This window comes from Lipotes vexillifer, unplaced genomic scaffold, assembly GCF_000442215.2.
Source record: "Lipotes vexillifer unplaced genomic scaffold, Lipotes_vexillifer_v1.1 scaffold1041, whole genome shotgun sequence".
Lineage (NCBI taxonomy): Eukaryota > Metazoa > Chordata > Mammalia > Artiodactyla > Lipotidae > Lipotes > Lipotes vexillifer.
The window spans coordinates 3,157,371-3,165,679 of NW_006775616.1; the positions used below are offsets into that span (position 1 = coordinate 3,157,371).

The 8,309-nt window shown below is 49.2% G+C and overlaps 1 protein-coding gene across 1 annotated transcript in view; it reads left to right on the forward strand.

Moving 5' to 3' along the window:
* The first annotated feature begins 1,497 nt into the window (after window positions 1-1,497).
* Window positions 1,498-8,309, forward strand: part of LRRN1 (leucine rich repeat neuronal 1) — a 37,285-nt gene continuing 30,473 nt past the window's right edge. The window contains exon 1 of the mRNA XM_007450039.1: window positions 1,498-1,968. The gene's annotated coding sequence lies outside the window, so the exon portion shown is untranslated. The remainder of the gene's footprint in view (window positions 1,969-8,309) is intronic.

The window sequence follows — 8,309 nt, forward strand, 5'->3', positions numbered from 1 at the left end:
GCCCAACCCCACCCGCAGCCGGTCGCCCCATAGACAAAAAGCGGCAGCCCGCTGCTGCCTGCAGCGGCCGTGGCAGCGACGCAGGGAGGCCGGGCCACCTGAGACCCGCGGCGCTACGCCTTTGTTGGGCGGGCTACAGATGGTGCCCCAGCACTGGGTTGAGCCGGGGGCGGGCGTCGGGGTCCGAAGGACCGGAGGGGGAGGTCGGTAAGGGGGTCGGGAGGGAGGGGAGGAGACCGTGGAGCAGCCAATCGGAGTGCAGCCCATCAGCTGACCGCTTTTGCTTACACCAGGTGCACGCCGGCTGCGGGGAGCACAAAGCCGGGCGCACCGAGGGCGCCGGCAGCAAGCCGGCGAGCTAGGCGAGGCCAGTGCGTCCGCGCCTGCAGCGCCCTCCGGGCGGGGAGAGGGGCCGCCAGCGTCAGCCCGGGGAGCGGCATCCGCGCGGTGGCGTCCCTAGGCGCCCCGGACGCCGTCCTCCGGACCTGGACGCTCGCTGCCCGCCCTCTGCACCCCACTTCTGCCTTTTTTTCCCAATCCTGACTGCCCCTGCCCCGGCCCCCGAGAGCCGGATTGAGCCCAGGCCCGCGCAGCAGCTGTTGCTCGTGTGGCTGCCTCGCCTCCTGTCTTGGTGTTCTGCCGGGAGCCCCCCCAAGGAGCCAGTGCCTGTGGGTTGGGAGGGAGGCGCCGCTCAGCCGGTCCTCCTCCTCCTCCTCCTCTTCCTCCTGCTGCCGCCGCCGGTGCCTGGTCCGTGCGCACCCCGACACCCCCGCCAGCCGGGCCTCGGGGTAAGTGCGCTTGCCTAGCCGGGCAGCGGCGGGAGATGTGGGCGGCAGCGAGGGGAAGTCGAGGCAAGCTTGCCGGGCGGCGCGGCGGGCCGGAGAAGGGTCTGGGGAACCTGGGACAAGATCGCGGGCCTAAGGGGTACGAGGGGGCGCGGCTCATGAAACTGAGGAAAATGACGAAGTCGGGGAAACCGGAATCTAGTGACCTCCTTACTGAAGAAAAACACTGGGGTCGGGGAGAACGATACTTCGGAAGGAAGGCCGAACAGAAGCGAGCAAAAGGCATTGACAGGAGGCGAGCCTTTTAGATTTCAGGGACCGACGCGGGGGAGGGTGATGCCCGGGTATCCGGAGGAAGGAGGGCTGCTGGAATGTGAACTGGGGAAGGCAGCCGGAGCCGGAGAAGAGCGCGGAGAGGGGGCCCGGGGACTTGGAAAGAGGACTAGCTGCTGCCTGCAGCGGCCGTGGCAGCGACGCAGGGAGGCCGGGCCACCTGAGACCCGCGGCGCTACGCCTTTGTTGGGCGGGCTACAGATGGTGCCCCAGCACTGGGTTGAGCCGGGGGCGGGCGTCGGGGTCCGAAGGACCGGAGGGGGAGGTCGGTAAGGGGGTCGGGAGGGAGGGGAGGAGACCGTGGAGCAGCCAATCGGAGTGCAGCCCATCAGCTGACCGCTTTTGCTTACACCAGGTGCACGCCGGCTGCGGGGAGCACAAAGCCGGGCGCACCGAGGGCGCCGGCAGCAAGCCGGCGAGCTAGGCGAGGCCAGTGCGTCCGCGCCTGCAGCGCCCTCCGGGCGGGGAGAGGGGCCGCCAGCGTCAGCCCGGGTAGCGGCATCCGCGCGGTGGCGTCCCTAGGCGCCCCGGACGCCGTCCTCCGGACCTGGACGCTCGCTGCCCGCCCTCTGCACCCCACTTCTGCCTTTTTTTCCCAATCCTGACTGCCCCTGCCCCGGCCCCCGAGAGCCGGATTGAGCCCAGGCCCGCGCAGCAGCTGTTGCTCGTGTGGCTGCCTCGCCTCCTGTCTTGGTGTTCTGCCGGGAGCCCCCCCAAGGAGCCAGTGCCTGTGGGTTGGGAGGGAGGCGCCGCTCAGCCGGTCCTCCTCCTCCTCCTCCTCTTCCTCCTGCTGCCGCCGCCGGTGCCTGGTCCGTGCGCACCCCGACACCCCCGCCAGCCGGGCCTCGGGGTAAGTGCGCTTGCCTAGCCGGGCAGCGGCGGGAGATGTGGGCGGCAGCGAGGGGAAGTCGAGGCAAACTTGCCGGGCGGCGCGGCGGGCCGGAGAAGGGTCTGGGGAACCTGGGACAAGATCGCGGGCCTAAGGGGTACGAGGGGGCGCGGCTCATGAAACTGAGGAAAATGACGAAGTCGGGGAAACCGGAATCTAGTGACCTCCTTACTGAAGAAAAACACTGGGGTCGGGGAGAACGATACTTCGGAAGGAAGGCCGAACAGAAGCGAGCAAAAGGCATTGACAGGAGGCGAGCCTTTTAGATTTCAGGGACCGACGCGGGGGAGGGTGATGCCCGGGTATCCGGAGGAAGGAGGGCTGCTGGAATGTGAACTGGGGAAGGCAGCCGGAGCCGGAGAAGAGCGCGGAGAGGGGGCCCGGGGACTTGGAAAGAGGACTAAGAGAAGGGGAAAGAAGGTGGCAGGCTGTGGAAAGAGAAAAGAGGAAGGATGTTTTGGCGGTGGTCTTGTAGGTAAAGAAAGGGGCAAGGGGCGTAATTCACAAAGCATCGAGTGTACTGAAGTCAGGGTATTGGGAAGAATCTGCTCAACTGTCGCGCGGTCGAAGTGGGGAAAAGACCTCGTCCTACACGTTTTGAGTCCAGAAGGGGGGTGGCAGCCTCAGGAGGCTTGCCAAGGATGCTGAAATGTCAGGGAAGCCGTGGTCCGCTCCAGGCACGGGGCCGGTGCTGGGTTCCCCGCGCGGCCGGGGTCGATGGCGAGGAAAGTTTGCCAGCGAGTGTCCTTTGTGCTGCGTGGAGAGGGGCGTGGGCAGCCGCCGACTCGGCACTCCCCAGGGCCCTGCAGCGACCACCTCCGCGGAGGGGAGTCCGTGCTTGGCAAGCCCAGGTAGAGTGGAAAGATCGAGTAGCTGGAGGGGCGCGGCGCACTCGGGACTGGTGGGAAAACCCGTCCCAGGACGGTTGTGAGGGAGCCGGCCTGCCTACTCGCACTGGGAGGTTCGGCGGTGGTACCTGCTCTGGGAGACAGAGGGGGACCTTGACTGCTGGGTTCACAGCTGTAGCCACAGTGCCTGGAACTGAATGAATGAATGACCGGGGTGAGAATGGTTTTGAGGCATTCGAACCACAGAGGAAAAGGCCAAGGGTCCAGGAAAAGAGACCCTTTTCTAAATCTCATGCCACCATTAGCATTAGCATTTTCACTCCCAGACCCAGAAAATAAAGAAAAAGTGGAATTCAGTGAGGGGACAGGTATTACTGACTTGAGCTTTTGCTTGTAGGATTTTTTTGAAAGACAGTATGTTGTTTTGTTTCGCAATTTGCCTTGCCACGATGGTCTAAAGAACTAATATTACTCGAATATGCTCATTACTTCATTTTTAAGAGCTAGGACTGGAGAACTGGAAAGTTCAGGAAGGTACTTGGATCAGTGTAAGTCTAGAGTAAAAGTGGTGTTGTTGGCTCCAGGGCCATGTGTGTCCCGAAGTCTCTGATTTGCATGCAAATGTGAGCGAATCCTGGCAGATGTCTGGCCTCATCCATTCACATGAAGGAATTTGAAAAGACAAGGAGTCTTTAGTTAACAATAGACCTTAAGAAAGTGGAATAAAGGCGCAGTGAGTTTTTCTCTTTGGGAATTCCAAGGCTTGCTGACACCTTTATTCAGGAGCCAAATTCTCTGAGTGCTATTGTATTGAAAGCCTCAAGTACTGCTTGCTCTTTACCTGGCTGTGTGTTTTTGTGCAGTTTCAAGCTGGATGTTCTGAACTAGTGAGCAAAATGGTTATATGAAGCAGACAGTAACTTAATTTCACTTCTGGTGGTTTCAAGTAATTTCTGAATTGACCCCTCAACTTTTATTTAGAGTTTCTTCGCTTTTTCTTTTAGTAATCCCACCTCCTGCTCACATTTGCTCTCCATCCTCAGAAATATACAATATAGGAGAAGATAGTTGTAGGTGACTAACAGGAATTTCTCATTAGAATGTCCATAGTCCCAGTCAAAATCATTTTAGTAACAAGCACCAAACTTGTAGAACTGCAGGTGATGCAACCATCACGTTCCTAGTCACCTGAGGGATTTTCGGGTCACAGGACAGAACAATGAATAGCGAGGCAGTCATGCAATAGACCCCAAAACAGGGACATTTCTGACTTGTCTAAGAGTAGCTAATAGACCACTGCACTGCTCACCTCCTGGCACTGATCAACCGATGAACAAAAGGCGGGCAGTGTGGGCCACACGTGAGTCCCAGGGATTATACCTACTGACAGGCCAGCCCAGTGGCCTCTTCTTTTGTCAGTCTCAAACACTGTTGAAGGGAAAAAGAACCCATTCACTGAACAGCGTTTGCCACTGTATGCTATATATTCACTGAAAGGGACATTAAAATACAACCCAAAAAAAAAAAAAAAACAAGACAACATTGTTTTGAGGACTCAGTTGGGGGGGGTTGGGGGATGGGTAGCAGATGTTAGTCTGCTGTTTTACATGTTTCCTTAAGTTATTTTCGCTGTTTCAGTGACTTTTTTACACATAAAGCAGTACTTTCCCAGGAGGGGAAAAATGAATTGAGTCAAATTTAAGTAAGAAAATGTTATAGCCAAGATTACATTTTCTGTCTTAGAGCTATCTAGAAGTGAGAAAGTAACAAATCATTATAATAAACTCTTATGTGACTTAAGCCTGGGATTTTGTCTTCATTATGGACTTGAGGGCTACCTGTACAATGCAGTTGACATTTTTAAACTAGGCAATAAGCCATTTTCTTGTAAAGTTATCATCTAGGTATTTTTGAAACAAATGTAAGTTTAAAATGACCAAAGCCTCACATTTTGTGAGAACTTACTTCGGCTGTTACCTGCCTGTGTGAAATCTTTGTTCTGCAAGTCTAATGAAAGGGAAGATTAGGGCTTACTCCTTGGTAAATAAAGGTAATAAAGTACTTATTATTAGAAAAGGATCACTCTGCTAAATAAAATCTTAGACCGGATCCAACTGCCGACTCTGGTTCTGAACAATAATATAGGTAGTTCTGGGCAGTGTCTGAAATTCCCAAAAAGCAGGGAAAAACTCAACCATTGATTTCTCTCTGGTTAGACCCTGCTAAGGCTAAGCTTCTTGACCTGAACTGTTAGAACAATTATCACATATTCTAAACCAGTGACACTCATGGGAACAAACCCAGTAGGTACTAAAGAAAATATGTCTCTACAGAATTATAATGCTACTTCCCAAGCCAGCTGGGCATGATTATAAATAATTAGAATGGTAGACTTTTTAATGTCACCATAAATAAGCCATGAATAAAGTATGGTAAATTATAGGACCTGGGTGTCACTTTTTACTAGACTTTCATAATGCTTTCTTATAATTTATTTTTAAGCTACAAAATAATAGTTCTTTGAATGATTTGCTTGAGCACTAATGTAAGCTTGCTCAAATATTGTATTTAACTTTTCAGAATTATTATGCTGAACTCCTATTTTGGGTTAAGGCAATCTGGAGATAAAGCAAATTCCATTTTAGATTCATAATCATATTTTGGTTTGGGGGAACAATGTAAGTATCTTTAACTCATGAATAGAGCTTTGATTAATATTTTATTCAAGATGAAATTATAATTATATAGATGAAGTCAGAAAAACATGTATTCTCTCTTATTTTGGCTCAAAGTGCAGAAAAGAGACAGAAGTTAAACCCTATATGTAAAATCCAATACTTTAGTGACCAAGGGAACCATTCATTCTACAAGTCTTCTTAAATGAAGTTTGCCTTTTAAATTTTCTTGTTTTACTTATTTTATGGATACATCACTGGATGTACCACCCAAGTCTCAAAACATAGACAAATGAATAATAAATTGTTTACTGACATTAAAATTACAATACATGATAAAGTAATATAGTATATGTTTTCAGACTTTATGGCCACCCTATAGAAGTGTTATGCATATTATTCAATAATTAAAACATATGCCATTTTATGTTAGAGGTTTTTTTTAAGAAACAATATGCAGGCTTATTATTATTATTATTTTTACTTTTTGAATATTTCCAAAAGGTCTAACAAAGGTAGGATATTATTAGCAGTTTTATCAGTTATTTGGTTGGTAACTAAGCTACCTAGTCATAGCCAGTTGATCTTAGATCAGCTTCTTAACCCCACCAACCCTCAGTTTCCTCATTTGTATCGTGACAGGGTTGGGAGAATAGGGCTGGAAGGACTAACTACCATAATTAGTGAGATTGCTAAAAGGTTTATGGAAGCTGTGTGTGTCTTCAATACCACAACTGACATAAACATTTAACTTGGATGGAACCCATTACACTTAATATACCAAAAGTCATCCTGAGATGCACAGAAACTAGGCTTACACTTGCAGTGATACAGACTGGAGGTCTGTCAGCTCTGATTTGACGGTACCCTCCAAAGATGCTGCTGCCTTGACTTACAACATTTAGTTTTGAAAACTGTGTTTACGATGGCTTATTGCCTTCCATTTACACTCTTCATAGCTCAGGGGTTGAAATGTTATTTGAAAGCTCTGATTAATATAAACGTCTTGTAATTTTCTGGCCATCCTAGCTCACATCTATTATACCCCTGGCAGACATGTGGACTCCACAACTGCCCCCTCATTTGTATATGAAACAGACACACTGGTGGCATTTTTTGGTTACCATAGTTACATTAACAATATACACATGACCTGACATACTTCTTCATGAAAGGTTTTTGTTGCAAATATTATGTTGACCTGGGAGTAAAGGACAACTATCTAAAGTTTGAGGCATACATAGATTAATCTGTTGTCCATTTCTGGAGCCACCATTTCAATCATGGGAGAAGAGCCATCCTACAGTGAGGTCCAGGAAAAGGCAATCGCAAGACTTTGACTAGCAAAGATGTCCAAGGGAGGCATTTCCAACAATGCTTAACCTCTACAGGAGGATGTCTGTTACGTATTCATTTCAAAATATTTGCTTCTCCTATTCATGACTGCCCTTTGTGAGACAATGTATCAGCATAGTCATTTTTGGTCCATGCAGGGAAAAAAGGACAGCATCTATCTCAGTAAGACCTAGGAGACAAAAAAAATCAATCTGCGCTATTAAGCAGTAAGCACAAAGAGAGAATCTTCATTTAGGAAAACTAAAAAAGCTTTACAAAGAAAGAAAGGTTGCTTAATTGGTTTCACGCCTATCATTTTCCCCTCTAGAAAAAAATGTTAGCATGGCAATAAAGAATATCACTAACCTGCACTGTTATTTCACAATAGTAATAAGTCTTAATTTGCATCTATAATAATCACTGTAATCAAGTACTGTACAGAGACTCAGTAAGGCACAGGCTCACTTCCCAGCTCTGACACCAATGACTGAATGTGTGACCTTCTGGATGTCCTGCATCCCTCCTGGTGCTTCACGCCCTTATCCAAGTTGTGTTTTAAAGGATCCAGGAACACTGGTAGATATTTCTAGTATTACCACTGCAAAGAATTTGATTTCTGCCCTATACGTCATGATGAAATGGAGAGCTAAAGGTCTGGGGGACACGGCAAGGTGATTTTTCTGGTTCCTAATCCCACAACTGAGATATTGTTTTGTTCTTTTAAAAATTTTCTCCCCCTAATAGGACAATTCCCCACCACCTCACTTGGACTCTCTTGAGGGAAAGAATTTTACTTGGGATATAGGAAGCTGCTTAGGATTACAGAACCCTTGCACGCTCAGTAAATATATACTGACCACCAGCCATGTACCAGGCATCATAAGAGGTACTAAGACCAAAAGAAATTAACTTGATTTTTCTGCATCTTGTATGCTTGATCCATCATAAGCATTTTAAGTATTTATTGAGTGCCTGGTATGAAAAAGCACTTGGCTAGATCTAGCATGGAGGCTTTCAACTAGGGATGATTTTGAGCACCCCCCGCCCTCAGGGGACATTTGGAGACATTTTTGTCAATTATTGTCACAACTGAGGCTGGGGTGTGCTACTGGCTAGAAGCCAGAGGTGATGTTAAACATCCTAAAATGCACAGACAGTCCCTCCACAACAGAGAAGTATCTGCTCCACGTGTCAGTCAGGCCAAGGTTGAGGAATCCTGCTCTGGTAGACGTAGCTCTGCCCTCGGTGAGTTTAAGTCTAGTACAGGTTACAGAAAGGAGACTGGCAAGTACAGTAAAGCATGCTGTGATGGTAAAAGTGTGAGCTACAGAATCTGTACACAAGTAGGAGCCTTCATTCAAAGTTTGGCTGCCAGCAAAAGCTTTAAGAAACATTCTGATTGATTCCCAGAACGGGCTATCACCTGGAACACCAGTGTTCAGCA